This window comes from Erpetoichthys calabaricus, chromosome 15 (assembly GCF_900747795.2).
Source record: "Erpetoichthys calabaricus chromosome 15, fErpCal1.3, whole genome shotgun sequence".
NCBI classification, from domain to species: domain Eukaryota; kingdom Metazoa; phylum Chordata; class Cladistia; order Polypteriformes; family Polypteridae; genus Erpetoichthys; species Erpetoichthys calabaricus.
The window spans coordinates 31,675,566-31,696,927 of record NC_041408.2 but is presented as its reverse complement, the minus strand read 5'-3'; positions in this window follow the sequence as shown (position 1 = coordinate 31,696,927).

Sequence of the window (21,362 nt, the reverse complement as noted above, 5' to 3'; positions counted from 1 at the left end):
AGAAACAGTCAAAATCAACATGAAAAATGGTCAGACACAAGGTACAAGTCTAGCATAACACAGGCTTTTTATTTAGCTGTGGGAAACTCTTCCCTCACAAGCGTTTCCCAACTGCACAGCCAGCAAAGTATAATAAGGAAGCACGAATAAAGCGCACAGCACTTTGCCTTCTTTTCTTTTCTCTCTGTCTCCTTCCGCCTCCACTCCACCCAGCAAGCTTTGCCCCCCTTCCTCCGGACTCTGGCACCTGGCTCCTTTTATCCTGCACTCAGGAGCACAATGAAATAGGGCCCTGCAGTCCTTGCAGCACCCACTGGTGGTACTGAGGCACGGCTGCAATCCAGGGGTGCTGCCATATAGTGATCCAGGGGACATTGTGCCCCTTGCACACTCTTTCCCCCAGTTCTGCAACTCCCGGGTGGGTAACACCCCAAGCCATCCACCACAACTTTGAAATAAATATTCTATGAGATGTTTTTTACAAAGCCAGAAACTTGGACCCTGAAAGTATCACACCTCCCTCTTGTAAGAGTAGGAGACAATGATATAATATATCATGAGGCCAACATGCCATGGGCATGGCAGCAGCAAACAACCATGCAAAAATTCACAATACACTGGCAACTGCGTTCCAAAACAATACACAAATTAGTGAAGTGGAAAGATTACAAACATAATGGTAAAATATCTTCACAATAATAAAACAAAAGTCCAGAGTAAAAGAACAAAGTGTGAAAAACCTATGGGGACACAGAGAGAGCATGAAAGCTGCATGCAGACATTGCCCCTGGGTGTCTGGTGCTGTGCAACAGAAGCAGTGTGCCACTGTGCCACCCCTAAGAATGGCTTATTTAGGTCAAATTATTTGAACTCAGCACAGCAGAGCTGGACTTGAAATCTCACGGGAGCTTGTCCAGCTGTGCCAGCCTTTCATGGTGTCAATTTGTGAAAAAAATGGGCATTCATGGTTTTCTGTATCAGATTCAAGTGATAGCATAGTGGCATTAGCAGCTGCTCCTTCTCAAAAATGGCAGCTGTGCCAGGCTCACTTGTGCTCAGTGCTCTCACTGAGTTCTAACAGACAGAAGTGCAACATTGGTACAAATGAAAAACTGAAAATTGCTAGGAAGCTTTTCGAAGATACTGGATTTTTTTGTGCTTTTAATGAAGAAGAGCTACATTTTGCTTAAAAGTGGCTCAAATCCAAAGCCTTCCAGCTGCCATTGTGTCATTCAGTAAACATAAAAATGTGTACCACACTAAAGCCAGGCCTCCTTCAAATGTCAGCCCTTCTGGACAAATGACTGACAGACGGAGGACACAAGAGGTCTTATTGTGACCAGGTGCCAGGCCGCCCCTTGTTTGCTCTCATCCATAATGTGGTCAGTCTTTAATGGATTCCATGATGGTGGTAGAGTCTGGGCAAACACAAGTTTATGAAAAGCAGAACAATGAAAAGAGACGCCTGTCCCAGCAGTCAAAACAAATTACACAGTGAAGTGAGAAAGGCAAGTTTCAATTTGTCCGCTGGCTTCCAAGGTCAAAACCAGCACAGAAGAAAATCGCGCTTGAGGCTGCAGTGCTAGAAATGTTGGCAAACTGTTGTTCACATTCTGCTTGTTAGCAGGTCCCTTTTCGGATTCGGCCTTTGTTTTCTTTTTTGCTCATTTTAGGCAGTGAGAATGTTTACTTGGGCGTTGGGCCATTCAGCACCAGGACATCTGTTTCACCACTCCCCTCTGGGACGGCAGATTAGGTCTTCTTAACTGGGACCTCAGATTAGCACTTGGAGGCTGGGACATTTGATTCATTCATCTCTGCCAGGCCCTTCGTTTTATTAGTTCCAACTGAGAGCAGCTGTTCGGCGACTATTTGGGGAGGGGCGGCAGGGTGGTAGGGCCGAGTCCTGTCCTGCTCTGTTGGGACTTCACTTTAGTCATTTTTCCCTTTCACCTATATTTAAGATTTAGCTGTTCTTGAGGGGTGCACAGAAGGATTTCTTTCAGACTGGTATCCCATCCAAGGTCAGTTCCTGTCTCAGGTTTGATGCAGCCGGGAAAGAATCCAGCCTGTACAAACCTAAACTGGGTAAAGGGGCTTAGATATTTATAGTTATGACAAGGCTCTTGAGTTCAGCAGAGGATAGGTGGAGGGCTGTGACTATAGAGGTAGAAACATAAATGCTTGTGACAGAAATATATTGTGTTTCTTAAACATTTGCATGGTCACATCTGCATGCTGGAGGAGGCCATACGGGTGTTAACCTTGACCACCTCTTCACCCGCTGAACTTGTGGCACCAGTAACGAATTTTTACCTTAATGATTTTAAAAGTCATTTTCAAATCTGCTGTACTTTTTGTTTATGATTGTAATCTGTCATGGACAACATCCATAGGCGGCCATCCCCGCCAGGAAGGACTATGGCTCCTTAAACATAAGGAAGGCCAGCCCTATGCTGCCACAAGAAACAGGGCAAAGATCATCCTGTCTTGCCCAGAAGACAGGCAAGAGATGCCAATGCTAGAGAGGGTACACTGGCATCCTGGCTGGATTGGACCCAAGAACAATACCTGACTGGGAGGACAGTATAATGGAAGGACAGGGAGTGACAACCCGGTAAGACTACATGTTTCCCAATGCAATAGCAGACACTTTCCCTGGGCAATTGTACCTGTGCAGTGTCGCAATAACGAGACATCACACAGATAAAGGTTTGGGGCAGCCACCCGTATAATGAGGTATCCTGGCTGCAAAGTCGAAAATGCAAAATATAGAGCACTGATGTGCATACAACAGAGTCCACAACAAGACTGACACATAGAGGAAACGGTTAGACTTTTAAAGGGGAAGACAGGAAGTGAGGTCATATGGGTCTGGCTCAGGATCATCTGCCATTGGTTCAAGCCCGGAAGTGACATCACAGGGGCCGGAGCCGGTAAGGTCTTCTTCCATTGGCTCGGTCCCGGAAGTGACGTCATGAGAGCCAGGTGAGATCTCCCGGGAATGGTCTACAGGCAAGGGAAAAAAAGAATCAGTGCACTCTGCCACACCCCAGCATGCCTCAGAACTGTCTTCCCTCAAGCCCTTTAGCTGCCTCCCATGCACACGTGTGTGACAGCAGATACCCACAAAGCACGCTGGATATTATAGTCCTCTGGAACAGCCTTGTCAGGTTCAGTGGGGGCCACCAGGGGGTGCTACAGGGATTCCTCTTCCCTGTTTAATGTGTCTTCCGATTGACCCGGAAGTACTTCCATTGGGCCATGCTCTAGCACTGGAAGTTTGAAATAAAAGAAGTTGCTTGACCTCATCCAGGCGAGTCAGAGTCGGGTGGAAGTGAACAAAGCTCCCCTGGAAGATGTAGAGGAAGAGAAAAGGAGAAAAAGTAAAGAGAATTAATTATGTTTATTGCACAGCTGGAACCTTTGTGAAAGGTAGTTGTATAAATAAAGCGGTTTTATTTAAATGGTACTTGTATCTGTGAGGTTGTGTCAGAGGTTGGGTGCCCCTGGTGCCCTCTACTGTCCACAAATGTTGAACGCCAATGAGAACATAAATCTGTTATGTTTCTGACACTAAGAAGTGCCTACTCATCCTGATGTAACAATGGAGTCTGACCTTACCAATACACCAGAACAGTTACAGAATCTCTCTGGATAAATGCCTTTCTTTTTTCCTCCTTTCATGTGTAAAGAGCGCATGCTCCCTGGGAATGGGTTCGTTACTGGTTGCAGTGTGGTACTAATCTACAGTACATCTCTATAGATCTATCCCCCCCAAGTGATGCAGTGGTAATATTAACTAATAATCATTTAGGCAGAATACACTTAGCTTGAGTTTAATTTGGCTTACACTGCAGAAAGTACAAAGATGAATGAAGCCAGTGACAAAAAACGGTCCTGGAGCAGGGGGACCCGAGGATTGGAGTCTGTCAGTGTCGTCAATGCAAGTGCAGAAGGCATTCTCAGAAACAGGTGGCGACGTCATCCATCCATCCGTTGGCTTCAATGTGCCGAACGATTTCCAAGGCTTTTTATGCTGTTTCTCCAGGTCCAGGGCCCATCAGACAAACACGCAAGTCCATACAAGGATACAATTCACTCCAAGCAAGGACACAATGTTTTTGTGCTGCCTCAACATGCATAGAAAACAGCACATGGTTAGAGCATCCCAAGGCCCTGAGTGATTTCCACTTGTCTTACTTAGTCCATCTTTTTGTCAGGTAACTTGCATGGCAGTCTTATGTTACTCTCAATGTCAGCTACTGTGCTTAATTTGGACATGTACCGCATGCTTGTTACTTTGAGTAAAAGTCAGGTCTTATAAGATGTTTTTTCACAGATCATAGTGACATACTTGAGACTTATGCCTACATCATCTGAAAGGATTCTCTTTCAATCTTCTGGAAATTTCCTTCCACTCAGTCTGGTCCTACTGCTTTTGTGTCTCTCAGCAGGGAAACTCATTGCTGCTGTGCCAACTCTCAGTGACGCCTTAACCTATCACTTCCCATTTGGGACCACAGAGCAGAGGAAGCAAACATGAGGCAGATAATGTGACTAATGTGATTTTTTAAGCTTTTACGCATTAAAATTGGATGAGGTGACTACTGAACTTCCAGGTTATGAAGGGTCACATGGTTCACAGGGGACATGCCTCCAGTAAATAATGTGTCCCTGATGACAAAACCCTAAACAAAATGGTGCCATGAAATAAACAAATCATAATATTAATACAGCTTAAAATAGCTCAGAATAACTAGAGATAGTAAAATAATAATAAAATTCCACTCAGAAAAAGTACCCCAGAATGTGAAGAAAATTTTTACTTAATGCCAAAAAAAACATTTGTGAGATCGGCATTGGGAAATCACCTTTGATGTCAATTGTACATCCTGTGAGTAATGTGTGTTGTAGACTCGGGCACAAAAACTACATTTTCACTTTATTTGTCCCCACTTCTGATTTGTTCACTGATGAGAATCAGTTTTCATAAATACCCCAGTTTAAGATATGTTACTTATGTATTTTGTGAATAAATTGTCAGGATATTCTTAAAAACTAGTAAATGCCAAGTAACTTCTCAAATCAGCTTACTTTCCATCTTTTTTATACACATCTGGCACAAGGAAGGAACTAGCACTGGATAGGGTCCCAGGAAATCACATTTCAACATAACACACATAACATTATCAAACTGATTAGGCTGAATTCAGGACCATGGGGGGCACCTGTCCACCACAGGGCTCATTCATGTGCATACTCAGCCAATTTGGACCCCCCAATTCAATTAACATTTACGTTTTGCGGCTGAAGAAGAAAAAAAAGGAGGACCCCAAGGAAAAGCCCCACAGTTTTGGAAGGAGGGACAACGGACAACGAACATAAATAAAAATCTGCTTAATTTAAAAACATGTACAAGGACACTCGTGCAGTCCAGCAGGGACTGATGTCACATACATGGAAGCTTGTCACTGCACTATAACTTAGAAGCTGCCTCAGCCACAGAGTTTCACTTAATTGCTGAATGAATTCAGAAAGCTTCTTTATCACTCGAAGGTCTCTGGGTCACGACTGGCGATCTGCACTTAGCTGCAATACCACAGAGTAAATTCCCAGTCTGAGAGGCACACATCTGGATGGGCAGTGCTACAGTGCAGTGGTTATCGCTGTTGCCTCACAGCTCCCCAGTACTCACTTTGAATTGCAGCTCAGTCATGGCCTGTGTGGAGTTTCCATGTTATCGCTGTGTCCAAGTGCGGTTTTTGTCTAAGTAATCCAGTTTCATCATCCAGTTTTTTTGGCATATACTGTGCCAACATACTGTACCAATGACCGACATCCTGTACTGTAAAATTGTAACTTGTAAGTACTTGTAATTATGTTCAGTTCTAATCACTTTACACTTCGTAAATTTTTTTAAGCTAGTTGTTAAGCCAATTAAAACTATTTTGTTATACAGTGATAAAAAATTTTGGAACTCCTCTCAGCCTGCATAATAATTTACTCCACTTTCAATAAAAAAGATAACAGTGTTATGTCTTTCATTTCCTAGGAACATCTGAGTACTGCAGTGTTTTCTGAACAAAGATCTTTAGTGAAGCAGTATTTAGTTGTATCAAATTAAATCAAAATGCGAAAAACGCTGTGCAAAAATTTGGGTCCCCTTGTAATGTTGCTGATTTGAATGCATGTAACTGCTCAATGCTGATTACTTGCAACACCAAATTGGTGAGATTAGCTCATTAAGCCTTGAACTTCATAGACAGGTGTGTCCAGTCATGAAATATAAAGGTATTTAAGGTGGTCAATTGCAAGTTGTGCTTCCCTTTGACTCTCCTCTGAAGAGTGACAACATGGGATCCTCAAAGCAACTCTCAAAAGATCTGAAAACAAAGATTGTTCAGTCTCATGGTTTAGGGGAAGGCTACAAAAAGCTATCAGAGGTTTAAACTGTCAGTTTCAACTGTAAAGAATGTAATCAGGAAATGAAAGGCCACAGGCACAGTTGCTGTTAAACTCAGGTCTGGCAGGACAAGAAAAATACAGGAACGGCATATGCACAGGATTGTCAGAATGGTGACAGACAACCCACAGATCATCTCCAAAGACCTGCAAGAACATCTTGCTGCAGATGGTATATCTGTACATCGTTCTACAATTCAGCGCAATTTGCACAAAGAACATCATCTGTATGGCAGGGTGATGAGAAAGAAGCCCTTTCTGCACTCACGCCACAAACAGAGTCGCTTGTTGTATGCAAATGCTTATTTAGACAAGCCAGATTCATTTTGGAACAAAGTGCTTTGGACTGATGAGACAAAAATGGAGTTATCTGGTTAGAACAAAAAGCGCTTTGCATGGCGGAAGAAGAACACCGCATTCCAAGAAAAACACCTGCTACTTACTGTCAAATTTGGTGGAGGTTCCATCATGCTGTGGGGCTGTGTGGCTAGTTCAGGGACTGGGGCCCTTGTTAAAGTCGAGGGTCGAATGAATTCAACCCAGTATCAAAAAATTCTTCAGGATAATGTTGAAGCTTCAGTCACAAAGTTGAAGTTATGCAGCGGCTGGATATTCCAACAAGACAATGACCCAAAACACAGTTCAAAATCTACAAAGGCATGCATGCAGAGGAAGAAGTACAATGTTCTGGAATGGCTGTCACAGTCCTCTGACTTGAAAATCATCGAAAATCTATGGGATAATTTGAGGCAGGCTGTCCATGTTCGGCAGCCATCAAATTTAACTGAACTGGAGAGGTTTTGTATGGAAGAATGGTCAAAAATACCTCCATCCAGAATCCAGACACTCATCAAAGGCTACAGGAGGCATCTAGAGGCTGTTAGATTTGAAAAAAGGAGTCTCAACTAAGTATTAATGTAAATGATCTCTGTTGAGATGCCCAAATTTATGCATCTGTCTAAATTTGTTATGATGCATATTGCATATTTTCTGTTAATCCAATAAACTTAATGTCACTGCTGAAATACTACTGTTTCCATAAGGCATGTCATATATTAAAAGGAAGTTGCTACTTTGAAAGCTCAGAATCCAAAGAAATAAGAGGGGTTCCTAAACTTTTTCATATGACTGTATGTGTATCTAGACTTTGTTAGACTACCTAAGACTATTATAATTATTGATGTATGTGTATTTGTGCATTTTTTCCTACTGCTGCATTATTTTCACTTTTACTTTAAAACTTCAGTAAAAACAATATTTGGAATTAACTTTTCTTCAAGATTGCATTGAATTTTGATTCTGTGTTTGGACTTACATTGTAACAACACAACGTATAACGTGAGTGAATTTAGTTTCTTTATCTCTAATAAATTACCTACTCTCTTGAATGTTTGTCCACGCTCTTTCTTTTTCGCTTAGTCGTTGACGTGTCATCTAGAACGTATAAAATTATTCTCCTGATAAAATTTATAAGAGCTGAGAGCACAGGAAGTGTGTCTGCCAAAAGCATTCACACGATTGACAGGTTAGACCAGCGTTTCTCAACCTTTTAAGTATTTGCAACCCGAGTTTTCATAACAGTTTTAATCGCGCCTCCTAACATTTTTTTGAAAGGAGCCCACTAATACCAATTTGTTCTTTTTTAATTAATGATATATCATACATGAATATTTTATTATACCTACTTAACTTTTATCGACATTTATCTAACTCTATATTTACTGTACTGCGGTGGGTTGGCACCCTGCCCGGGATTGGTTCCTGCCTTGTGCCCTGTGTTGGCTGGGATTGGCTCCAGCAGACCCCCGTGACCCTGTGTTCGGATTCAGCGGGTTGGAAAATGGATGGATGGATATTTACTGTATTTTTCTAGTATCTGAATGTAGTTTAAGTTAATTTGTTTTGGTTTCAATAGATGTATTTTTCAAATTTTCGATTCTTGTTTTCTTTTTTTCACATCTTCACGCCCCCTTCTTGTTACTTCGCGACCGCCCCACAGGTTGAGAACCACTGGGTTAGATGACCGTGGTCTTGTTTGAAAATAGTTGTAAGTAGGGCATGACTTGAAAGAATCTCATGGCCAAAGTTACAGTCACGCAGGACTTCATTTCAAAAAGTCTCTGAAAAAGCCATGTCTCGTTCCAAGATGTTTTTATTATATATTTGAACTCAGGACTCTGGATCTGGACAGTATCTTACAGTAAATATATTGTGACAGATGCACAGAATTAAATAAAAACATTATTATTGATAAGTATTTCTAGAACTGGAAATGGGGAGCCTAAATAAAATAAAAAGTAAAAATGCGTAATTAATGAAAAGTGTTATTAGTGAGAAAATATTGCAAATGGATACTTTATTTATTTTAAAAGATTTCCTGTAATCCATGCATCCATCTTCAAACCCCTTTAATCCTGTTAACTGCTGTGAGACTCGGAACCTGTCCCATCAGGATGCCATAGGGCACAGTACTAGGGACAAGACCTCTTGATGGTCTTTTACATACAACCCAATACCCAAACTCATATAAGGCCAGTTTGGATTCACCCATTACCCTAACCTGCACATGCCTTTTCTATCTATCTATCTATCTATCTATCTATCTATCTATCTATCTATCTATCTATCTATCTATCTATCTATCTATCTATCTATCTATCTATCTATCTATCTATCTATCTATCTATCTATCTATCTATCTGGGAGCAAGGAAGGACACCACCATGCACACAGCACAAGTTCATTACTGAGCCCACCCACACAAAGACCACCTCTACTGTCTTTAGGGAGAGAGACAGAGAGACAGCAATATTGGTTATGAGAGAAGACAGGGAGAATAGCTTAGTCAAATATTGGGCCAAAGTAGTAACCAGGAAGTTTAACAGCATTGTCAACAAAGTCTTAAACCCAGAAAGAAATGTCGAGAAACCAAATAAAAATGATGGGAAGTGCACCGACTTTTATACAGTTGATGTCACACACAGCCGCCCATCACCTGGTGCTCTTGGGAAAGGTTACCATGACAACAATCAACACAAAAATACACAACTCACCTGAGGGAGCAGGTATGCTACTAGTAGTTGGGACTGACTGGGACTGTAGAGGACCACAGAAAGCAGACAGAGATGTCAAGGTGTTGTTAAAACGAAAAAAGTCATTTTATTTATAACAGTCCTTGGTAGTTCTTGGTCAAGGTGCCAAAGTATATACAGTAAAGAAAAATGAAAGAAAAGAGACATAGAAACACCAAGCCTGTGTGTCAAAATACAAATAAGTACACAATGCAAACAAAAATTCAGGTGCAAAATTCCAATAAAATAACAAGGCTACCCTTCTTGGTAGCCCTAAAGGTACAGTACTAACTGCCTTGAACAATATGCAGAAAAAAATCAAAAACAATCCAGGCACTGGTACAACCTATAAACAAAAATAAAGCTCCTCTAGAAATAATTAAAAAGCAGGAGCTCGCACTGGCTTATAGGAGGCTAAGTTACTCCTACTAGCTGCCAATCACTGAACCGCAGAGCTACTTTTCCTCCTGTACTCTCAGTCTCTTGCCAAAACACTCGTCCACCACTCCAGAGTGCGGTTAATTGTCATCTCAGGGCTTAAATAGCAGACTCTTAAAGTCTCCCCAATAGGGTGACACCAAAGACTGCTTCAGGAGAGGAGTGAATGCCACCTAAAACAAGACACAATATTAAACAAAAAGAAAGGTTTAAATCAAGTAGTCTACCATAAATTTATTGTAACAAGATGAGACTTCAGACATAAAGTGCATCTGGAAAGTATTCACAGCGCATCACTTTTCCCACATTTTGTTATGTTACAGCCTTATTCCAAAATGGATTAAATTCATTTTTTCCCTCAGAATTCTACACACAACACCCCATAATGACAATGTGAAAAAAATTTACTTGAGATTTTTGCAAATTTATTAAAAATAAAAAAATTGAGAAAGCACATATACATAAGTATTCACAGCCTTTGCCATGAAGCTCAAACTTGAGCTCAGGTGCATCCTGTTTCCCCTGATCATCCTTGAGATGTTTCTGCAGCTTAATTGGAGTCCACCTGTGGTAAATTCAGTTGACTGGACATGATTTGGAAAGGCACACACCTGTCTATATAAGGTCCCACAGTTGACAGTTCATGTCAGAGCACAAACCAAGCATGAAGTCAAAGGAATTATCTGTAGACCTCCGAGACAGGATTGTCTCAAGGCACAAATCTGGGGAAGGTTACAGAAAAATTTCTGCTGCTTTGAAGGTCCCAATGAGCACTGTGGCCTCCATCATCCGTAAGTGGAAGAAGTTCGAAACCACCAGGACTCTTCCTAGAGCTGGCAGGCCATCTAAACTGAGCGATCGTGGAGAAGGGCCTTAGTCAGGGAGGTGACCAAGAACCCGATGGTCACTCTGTCAGAGCTCCAGAGGTCCTCTGTGGAGAGAGGAGAACCTTCCAGAAGGACAACCATCTCTGCAGCAATCCACCAATCAGGCCTGTATGGTAGAGTGGCCAGACGGAAGTCACTCCTTAGTAAAAGGCACATGGCAGCCCGCCTGGAGTTTGCCAAATGGGACCTGAAGGACTCTCAGACCATGAGAAAGAAAATTCTCTGGTCTGATGAGACAAAGATCGAACTCTTTGGTGTGAATGCCAGGCGTCACATTTGGAGGAAACCAGGCACCGCTCATCACCAGGCCAATACCATCCCTACAGTGAAGTGTGGTTGTGGCAACATAATGCTGTGGGGATGTTTTTCAGCAGGAGGGAGTGGGAGACTAGTCAGGATAAAGGGAAAGATGAATGCGGCAATGTACAGAGACATCCTGGATGAAAACCTGCTCCAGAGCGCTCTTCACCTCAGACTGGGGCGACGGTTCATCTTTCAGCAGGACAACAACCCTAAGCACACAGCCAAGATATCAAAGGAGTGGCTTCAGGACAACTCTGTGAATGTCCTTGAGTGGCCCAGCCAGAGCCCAGACTTGAATCCGATTGAACATCTCTGGAGAGATCTTAAAATGGCTGTGCTCCAACGCTTCCCATCCAACCTGATGGAGCTTGAGAGGTGCTGCAAAGAGGAATGGGCGAAACTGGCCAAGGATAGGTGTGCCAAGCTTGTGGCATCATATTCAAAAAGACTTGAGGCTGTAATTGCTGCCAAAAGTGCATCGACAAAGTATTGAGCAAAGGCTGTGAATACTTACTGTAGGTACATGGGATTTCTCAGTTTTTTTATTTTTAATAAATTTGCAAAAACCTCAAGTAAACTTTTTTCATATTGTCATTATGGGGTGTTGTGTGTAGAATTCTGAGGAAAAAAATGAATTTAATCCATTTTGGAATAAGGCTGTAACATAACAAAATGTGGAAAAAGTGATGTGCTGTGAATACTTTCTGGATGCACTGTAGAAAGGTTTGGGGCAGCCACCCGTGTAATATGTTCCTGGCTGCAAAAAGTAAAGCATTTGTAAGTGCAAAGCAGTTTACAAGGTTGAGTCCAAAGCAGAACTGCCCTCCAGAGGAAGGGAGTGTGGTTTTATAGGAGGTCTGGCGGAAGTGATGTCATCCCCGGGGCCAGAAGTGGCGTGTCTCTAGTCGAGGCAGTGGTTTCTGGTGGGATTTCCCGGGAAAGGTCTGCAGGGAACTTAGAAAGAGCGTTAGTGCACCCCTCCATCCCCTGGACAGATGTGTTACCATTATTCTCCAAGCCCTTCAGCTGCCTCCTATTCACATGTGTGTGACACTATAAATAAACATATACAAATAAAACTGAAAGGAAACTACACTACTGCTATTCTTGCGGCGAAAATAAACCCCTTGTGCCCTTCATTCCATGTTCCTGCAAGAGCGCACATGCGTCAGCTCGAAGTGACATATTCAAAGTTGCGTGAAAGGACTTGCAAGCGGCGACTTGGAAACAGAACAGAGAACAAAACCTACATAAGTCCTTACCTGTATTTTTAGTGCACAAATTACTAGCACTTCTAAGGGTCACCATTAGTATGCGAAAGTGGGTGAAGTGTACGCCAGCTGCTTCTCGTGCAGTGCTTTAGTGAAGCTTACGGCCTCACATACAAAAAATGGCGGCAGCCATAACAAATAATGAAATAAAATTTCAATTCTTTACAGAGACCTTCTAATACATGATAAATGTTACCATTGAATTCCTTGAGTAAGAGAACCCCAAAATGGATGAATACCTTTGATAAAATTGTGTCAGAATAATGTATAGAAATTAAAGAACATCCACACTTTTACGCTCACAGTTTTGAGTTTCCAGCTAGCCTAATCTACACATCTTTGGGGAGGTTAGTAATTCAAAATTGAGTGTGAGTGAGCTCTGAAAATGGAGGGGTGTCTTCTCCAAGCTTGTTACCATAGATTTCATAAATGAAAAATTCACACTTTTTTTATAAGCTTATATTCATGCATAGAATACAAGAAGTTTCACAGATAAGAGGAGACCATGTAGACCATTAAGATTATTTGGTTAGCTAAGTTGTTCCAATATCTCGTATTTTTAAAAAAATGTTTTAAAAGCAGTGCTTGTTTCATATCCCCACAACTCTTTGAGGTTCCTGGTTTCAATTTAAAGACCACTTCAGCTTGTCCTCGATTATACAATTCACTCCACGGTTTTTGAAAGAATGCTTTGACAGTCGTAAAGACCTGGATGTGATCAAATGCAGCGGCTAAGGGCTTGGTCATTTGTGCACCTACTGTAACATCTGATGTGTTTCAGCTGTAGATTTACCACAAAATGACAAAGTTAGGACGTTTATCAAACACGGCCATGTCTCTTAGCCCTTTCATCTAACTAAATAAGTACATGTAACATGTATGCACCAATGTCTTACATCCACAGCATTGACACATGACAGCCAGTCTTGGAATTTCTCGACTGCATTTCGTGTTTACTTTTGTGAGTCAGCTGTTATGGCACTGGCTACCTGCCCACAGCAACAGGCATGTCCTCACAACAGAGGCTCCTTGGCTGGCCTCAGTCACAGAGATTCCAACAGAATGGGTGCTGACTTCTGAAAGATAAGTGTACGACACAAAAGCAGCACCAGAAATCCAAAGTCACATCATTTTTCTCTGACTAGAGACACCCCTGTCTGACAAGTAGACATTTTAAGGTAAGACTACATATCATTAAGTGAAGTGAAGGACATACAGTAATGGCCAGAATGGGGTGGCACAGAGGTGTAGAGATTAGTATTGATGCCTTGTAGAGTTTGTGTGTTCTCAATCTGCCCACAAGGATATTTATTGTGTACAGGACTAGGCATACACTTTCAGGGTCCATCTTGCTTTGTGCTTGATGCTACCAAAATGGGCATCTGCTATTTATTGGAGAAAAGCAGGTTCAGACAATGGACTGATCACTGTAAAGTAGGAGAGGCATAGTGGTGCAGTCTTAAGCAGACTTGTTTGTTATAACTGACCGTGGAACCCCTGGTAGTTTGTTTTCTATGGGGATGCTGCTGACTGGAGATTTTGTTGTCCTCTCCTCCATTGTCAACTGACCATATTCGACAATTAATAAATGGACAGATATTGCCAGGCTCCATTTATATTAATCAGTTTTGAACCACCTTTTTTCCTGTGTGAACACTAGAGGGCGCCAGAGAGTGTCAAGCCCCAGACACAACCTAACAGACACACGTCTACAAAGTTCCACAAAGGTTCCAATAGTGCAATTAACACAATTCCCTTTACTTTTTCTCCTTCCTGTCTCCTCCTAGACGAGGTTTGTCCACTTCCATCTGACTCTGACTCGCTTGGATGAGGTCGAGCAGCTTCTTGAACCTGGGTGCTAGGGCATAGCCTTTAAATGGAAGTACCATAAAGCAGGGATGAGGAATCCCTGTAGTACCCCCTGGTGGCCCCCACTGAACCCGACAAGGCTGTTCTTGAGGACTACAACATCCATTGTGCCTTGTGGGTACCTGCGCAGGTACAACCACTCAGGGAGGCTGCCTCCTATTGTGTCGGGGGAGCCCATGGTCCTTCTGGGTTGTCTCCCATTGTCCTTCTATTATAGTGTCCTCCTGGCTGGGTATTGTTCCTGGGTCTAACCTGGCTGGGATGCTGGCATAACCACTGTCACATTGGCATCTTCTGCCTGTCTTCTGTGTGAAACAGAATGATCGTCACCCTGTTTCTTGTGAAATCCTCAGGCTGGCCTCCCATTCAATTAAGGAACCATGCATTTCAGCCAGGAGACCCACTCATGCGCTCCATCCATCACACCATTCAGTTTAACCAAATCTGTGACTCATTATGTATTTAGCCATTTGTAAAGTTTGCATCCGTATCTTGTCACAGCTCTCTATGGCTGAACTCAGTGAAGAGTGCTATACAAAAATAAATTGAAGGCAGCAGTGTGGCCTCACAGATCCAGTCTCCTTGGCTCAGATCTCATGCTTGGTCATTGTCTGTGTGGGGTCTGCACATTCTCTCTGTGTCTGCATGGGTTTTCCTCAGTGTACTCTTCTTTTCCTTCAACATTCCCAAGTTGGGTGTGTTGGGTTAGTTGGTGAACTTAAAATGACCTTGTATAAGTGTGTGGGCCTGAATCATCATCCATTGTTGGCACCCACCTTGTACCCATTGCTGCTGGGGTAGACTGGATTGGATTAAATGAGTGTGAATATGTGAATATGTTATGTTGTGTTGTGTTATGTTATGTTATTGTTATAAAACACAGGCCAAGCTTCTTGAAATGTTGAATCTGTGACAGTGATTAGCCAGTGTGGTGTGATCATACCCATCTATCTATCCACTCACTACCAAAATCCAGTTCAGGGATGAACCTGCCATGCACAGGTGTGTGGTGTAGCAGGTCCACAGCTCAAGTCAACAGGGTCACTTTTTAAATAAATAATCACCGCACTTGCGCCTTATAGAGAGGGCGTGGTAGTGTGGCCGGAAACGGTTCCCGAGGAAGTTCATGATACAGACGGTCCTCGCTTAAGTGCACAGGTGAGGAGTCATCCACATCCGTAATTGTTGCCAGGAGCTGTTGATTGCCACACCTGATCCACGTCCTCGTGATAAATAGAAGAGTGAGGCGGCTAGAAGGGAGAAATGAAAAAAGAAAGGAAAAAATGAACGGAGGTTGCAGGAGAAGAAGGCAGGAAACAGGGAGAGGAAAGCCGGTGCAAGGGAGTGAGAACGAGCAAGCGCAGGCTCAAGGGCAGCTGAGCAGTGAGCCTGGGTGTTTGGCCGACACCCTGTTATAATATGTTATTAAGTTTAATGTCACTGTTCTCTGTGCCCACTGTTATGAACTCATTCATACAGGCAGACCAAGTATGGTACGCAGGGGCACAGCATCAGCATTTAGAATTGCCGAGCCAAGCACAGGACTAGAGAGCCAAAGACAACTGGAGAACTGAATAGTCAGCCTAAAGACAGACTAGTATATTTCTGTCTCCTGTCAGTACACTATCCTTGTTGGGAGAATGACAACTGTATGTAGGCATTGTGCTATTCCTGTATTTTTGAAGGTTTGGTTTGAGTCCTTTCCTGTCCTTATTTGGATCCAGAGAAGAACCTGCACATGGAGTAACCAGAATATAAGGATGGACCTACGGCCAACACTTTGAAGCTGCCAGGCGGAAGGTTATGTCTTCTGTCCGGTGAAAATCCTTTCAGCGTGGCAAACGAAAGATGGCAGACTGCGTAGGTCAAGACACCCATATGCTTGAGAGTCTGTCATAAGCTTCCCATTTGTGATATCCGCGTGAAACCGTCAGTAAAGAGCTAAATTATCCTCTATACTTCTCATGTAATCTTGTAACCGTCATATTGCATGCTGGGGGGGATAATACCTTTTTATTTATAATTATTTAAATTCAGGTTAATTAAAACGCCGCAATTGAAAAGAACACATTTCCAGAGAGCTAATGCCTCCTAAGGAAACACACCCAAGGAGCAGTCGATTGTGGTCGCTCCCGCTGAGCATTTTATGAAGAGCAGGAGTGACTGGAAGAAGGATGGCTCATCGCGTATGGCCAAGAAGGCAGTGGGAGTCGGGACTTGGGACGTGAAAGCCCCAGTTTGAGCGCCCTGGTTGCTGGGGAGCCCAAGTCGCGGTTTAGTGAAGCCTACCGGAGCCAGGGATTGGTGAGGCGAACGGACCAGCAGGAGAAAGTAGGATGAAGGTCAGCTGCATGTAGGGTGGCTCCCCTGGTGCATAGCCTGGATGGGAGAAGCAGGGGAGTCACCAGTAGAAGAAAGGCACCGGGCTGATTTGTTTAAAGGGACAGCTTCCAGACATTGTTTTAACCTCGTTGATTTTAAAAGTTTTTTTTTCTAATGAATTTTAACCTCCACGATTTCACCTCTGTTTTAATGGATTATTTATTTAAGGATTGAGAAGCACTGCACTTTATTTTGGACACTTTGATTTTTGCTGTTTTTAAAATAAAAGCACTTTTGCACTTTTTGCACCATCCCCTTGCTTTGTTGTGCCTCTCTGCCAAGCTCATCGGTGACATTACCGACGGTTTCAGGTTCAAGAGCTCCCAGAAGGAAGCATGGGAGCATGGAGTGAACCCGCATCGTCACAAGGTGTTACAAAAGTGTGTTGGAGGGTTATTTGGTGAGGTGCAGGCATTAACCTCTATTCCTTCTTTCACCCTGGAGTGAACAAGGAACCCACCAAGGATGAGTAACCTAAGTTAGATCACATTAGGTCAGATATACATTTTTGTCCCCAAGAGGAAATTGTAATAATAAACAAGTAACAATCCCCTCAAACACACATAACTTCGTCTTGGATAATAAAGAACTGATTCCGTCAATATCAGGCTTGTAGGTTGCAATAAGTTTGTGAGACCTGTCCAGATGTACCACAGGTTTATTTATGAAGGCTTTAACACTTGAATTAATTCACACTTTTGTTTTTAGTCAGCTAGATTACTGTAACGCACTCTCTCAGGACTACCAAAAAAAGACATCAATCGATTGTAATGAGTGCAGAATGCAGCTACTAGAATCTTAACTAGGAAAAGAAAATCTGAGCACATCTCTCCAGTTCTGATGTCACTACATTGGTTACCTGTGCCATTTAGAATTGACTTTAAAATACAGTAGTGCTTATGGTTTACAAAGCCTTAAATAATCTCGTTCCATCTTATATTTCAGAATGTCTTTCACCTTACACTCCAAATCGTAACCTTAGATCTTCAAATAAGTGTCTGTTTAGAATTCCAAGAGCTAAACATAAAAGAAGTAGCGAGGTGGCCTTCTGCTGTTATGCACCTAAAATATGGAATAGCTGACCAATAGAAATTTGCCAGGCTAATACAGTGGAGCACTTTAGAAAACTGTTAAAAACTCATTATTTTAACTTGACTTTCTCATAGCTTCATTTTATTTTAACTGTGATATTCTGTATATGCTCTGAAATCTATATTAACTCCTACTTTCTCTGCTGTTCTTTTTCCAGTTTTCTGTGGTGGTGCTCTGCGCCACCACCACCCCATCAAAGTACCGTGCAGTCCCTACATCGATGGATTGAAGGCCAGAAGTCCACATGACCGTCATCATCAAATTCTTCCATGTGAAGCCTGAAAACCATGAGGACTGATTGTGAGGTCATTTATGTTAGGTAGAATGCCTAGAGGGGGCTGGGTGGTCTTGTGACCATGGAACCCCTGCAGATTTTGCTTTTCTCCAGCCATCTAGAGTTTGTTTTTTTCTGTCCTCCCTGGCCATCAGACCTTACTTTTATCAGTCAGTCAGTCAGTCATTTTCCAACCCGCTATATCCTAACACAGGGGAGGACCCTGGAAGCGAACCAGGTCTCCTTACTGCGAGGCAGCAGCGCTACCACTGCGCCACTGTGCTGCCCACCTTACTTACTTTTATTCTATGTTAATTAGTATTGCCTAATTTTACTTTTATAGTTTGTCTTTTTTCTCTTCCTTCATCTGTAAAGCACTTTGAGCTACATAATTGGTATGAAAATGTGTATATAAATAAATGTTGTTGTTGTTGAATGCAGCAGGTCCAGCTTGCTGTGTCCACAAAAGGAACATGCCAATAGATCCAAAGTTGCCTGGCTAAAGACACCCGCATTCAGAATGACTCATCTTTAGAGTGTTCACAACAAAATGAATCATTTCTGATGCCAAGTTTCAGTAGAATGACGCAACTACCTCCAAGTCTGCCTCGTGGGCGAGCTCAGACTGCATTTAAAAGTCTGGATTGTATATTTAAGCGGTCATTGTAATGTGCGGGTGGCATGGTGGTGCAGTGGGTAGCGCTGCTGCCTCACAGTTAGGAGACCTTGGTTCGCTTCCCGGGTCCTCCCTGCGTGGAGTTTGCATGTTCTCCTCGTGTCTGCATGGGTTTCCTCCGGGCGCTCCGGTTTCCTCCCACATTCCAAAGACTTGCAGATTAGGTGCATTGGCTATCCTAAATTGTTCCTAGTGTGTGCTGTGTGTGTGTATCCTGTGGTGGGCTGGCGCCCTGCCCGGGATTTGTTCCCTGCCTTGCACCCTATGTTGCCTGGGATTGGCTCCAGCAGACCCCCGTGACCCTGTAGTTAGGATATAGCAGGATGGATGATAGATGGATGGATGGATTGTAATGTGCTCACTTTTTTAGTATATCTTATACACATACGTCTCCAGACCCCTTTACACTCTGTTTGATCGAATCGGATGTAACCGTCCAGCATTAAATAGCATCTGAAATAGCAGCGTTAAGCCAGTTCTCTGCAATACCCAAAATGTCACAATACCTGAACTCACTGTAACTCACCAAGAGATGTGATAGTACTTTCAATTTAAAAAGCAATCAAGGAGTTCTTTAAATTTAAAAAACAATGAGGTTCTGCCTCTATCAAGAGTATTAAAGAACAGAATGGAAGTTGCTGTTCATTTTCGGACCTGCAGCTGTCAGAGCCACATGAACCTGCAGAAGTCTTTATTGGAATCTTTAGCACAGATAGCTGTTTTTTTTTTTCAAACATTGTTAGCAATGTTGCTGTTAAACGGGGAACTCAGAGAAGACCCCAACCCTTTTACGTTGCATTGTCTGTTCTCTTCCCATTACCTGCGTGGTGCTCAAGGCAGGAGGAAGCATTGGTAATGTGCCTCTGCATGCTTCTTTCTGTAAGGCTTTGACAATCACTGACAGGCCTTAGTTAGTTAGTACAGGCGGATCAGGTACTCTAATGGCGACAACATGTATAGTTGAAGGTGGACACAAACAACAGAACACACTAAACTATTATCGGCAATTTTTCTAAAGCGCAATTTGTTCTGTAGTTGTTCTAAATTTAATATAATGATAAATAATGGCTGTGTAGCTACTGTTCCTGGGTGTTTAACAGGATGCTGGTTCTACCAACAGTTGAGCAAAGAGGTTCTTGATTTTAGTATACAGTATAATAGAAAGAAAAAAAGTGAAAGCAGTGAACAAAACCTTCAGGAGTCTGACCAACACCCTATTTGACTGGGACAGGCAACCATCTCAAGCTCAATGTATTTCACTTCATTTCTTTGTGCAGCCTTTAACTTTGTGAGCTAGAAGAAAGCAGCACACTACATTCATGTGATGTTCCCTTCATCTTCTACTCATATGCCAACAGGCATCCATGCTTTTATTTCACACACATGGGCATGATTTAAAATGCTAAATAGTTCTTCTGCTATTGAACTGGTGACATTATTCATGGCTCAAAAGCAGAGTTCCAGCCAGGCAATGGCACGCCACATTTACAACTGCCCAGCTGTTCTTATACATTAAAAAAAACTTAATGGGAAAGGAAAAAAAAAAGCTAGGCAGCAGGTTTTGTAGCACCAAATAAAAATTACGAGAAGCAGATAGCGAGGAACGCCTCTCCCATGCCTGTGTGGAATTGTGCTAATACCTCTTTGTTCCTTGCAAGTTTGTGAAATTTCAAACATTATGTAAACATAGCTGTGTACTTGGATACTGTTCCCATGGAGGCAAGACAACAGCAAAACCCTGATCTCCAAACACAGAAAAAGGAAATGTAATATTTGCATAAGGAGCAGGAGTACGGTTTATGCAGCTCTCACCATCCCAGAGAGCCTTTACTGCGTGTTTTTACCAAAACAGGCCAAAAGTGCTGTGAGTGTGTAATATCGTAGGCTCTGTTTGTTTGTTTCGTGCTCATGTGCCTTCCCTCACGTTAAGGTTCTGGCTGAGGGACGGGGCTCACTGACGTAAAGCAGAGCGAGGTAACATTCTCCAGTTTCTCAGCTCCCTGACTGTACCAGAGCAATGGATACGCGAAGCTTGAAAGATCTGAAAGCATTACATTTCATTTACAGCAAACCTTGACATATGACACCTGAACGTGGCCTTAATGACCTCCATTCTACTAAAAAGCTAAATGAGACAGTGCAGGCACGAGATGTGGGGCATATTGAGAGTGAACTCCCCCCAGAACAGCGTAACTGCTGAAAAATCTTTAACTGCCTGGTCTAAAATAATGCCTTCAAAAACACTCAAAAGTAGATTTTCAATATTTATCTGTTGTGGGCTTTTGTTGAGGTGAAATTCATCAATTAACTCTCTAAGGCTGCTTAAACCAAAGTCAGGATGTCAATGCCAAGGACCGTCCTATCAGCTTTGAACAAAGATCAGAAATTAAGCTTGGATGGGGTGCCAGTCCATCAGTGGGTACACTCACTCATACCAGTCAATGCAGAGTCCATAATCAATCTAATCCTCCCATTGTTTGATAGGGGTGAAAAGTGGAGTGTCCTGAGAAAAACTTACACAGAGAAAATGTAAAACCTACAGACAGCCCTAAGTGGCAAAACCCTTGGATGGCATTTATGCCTTCATCCATCCATTTTGCAATCTGCTCACACAGTTTAGAATTACAGGAAACT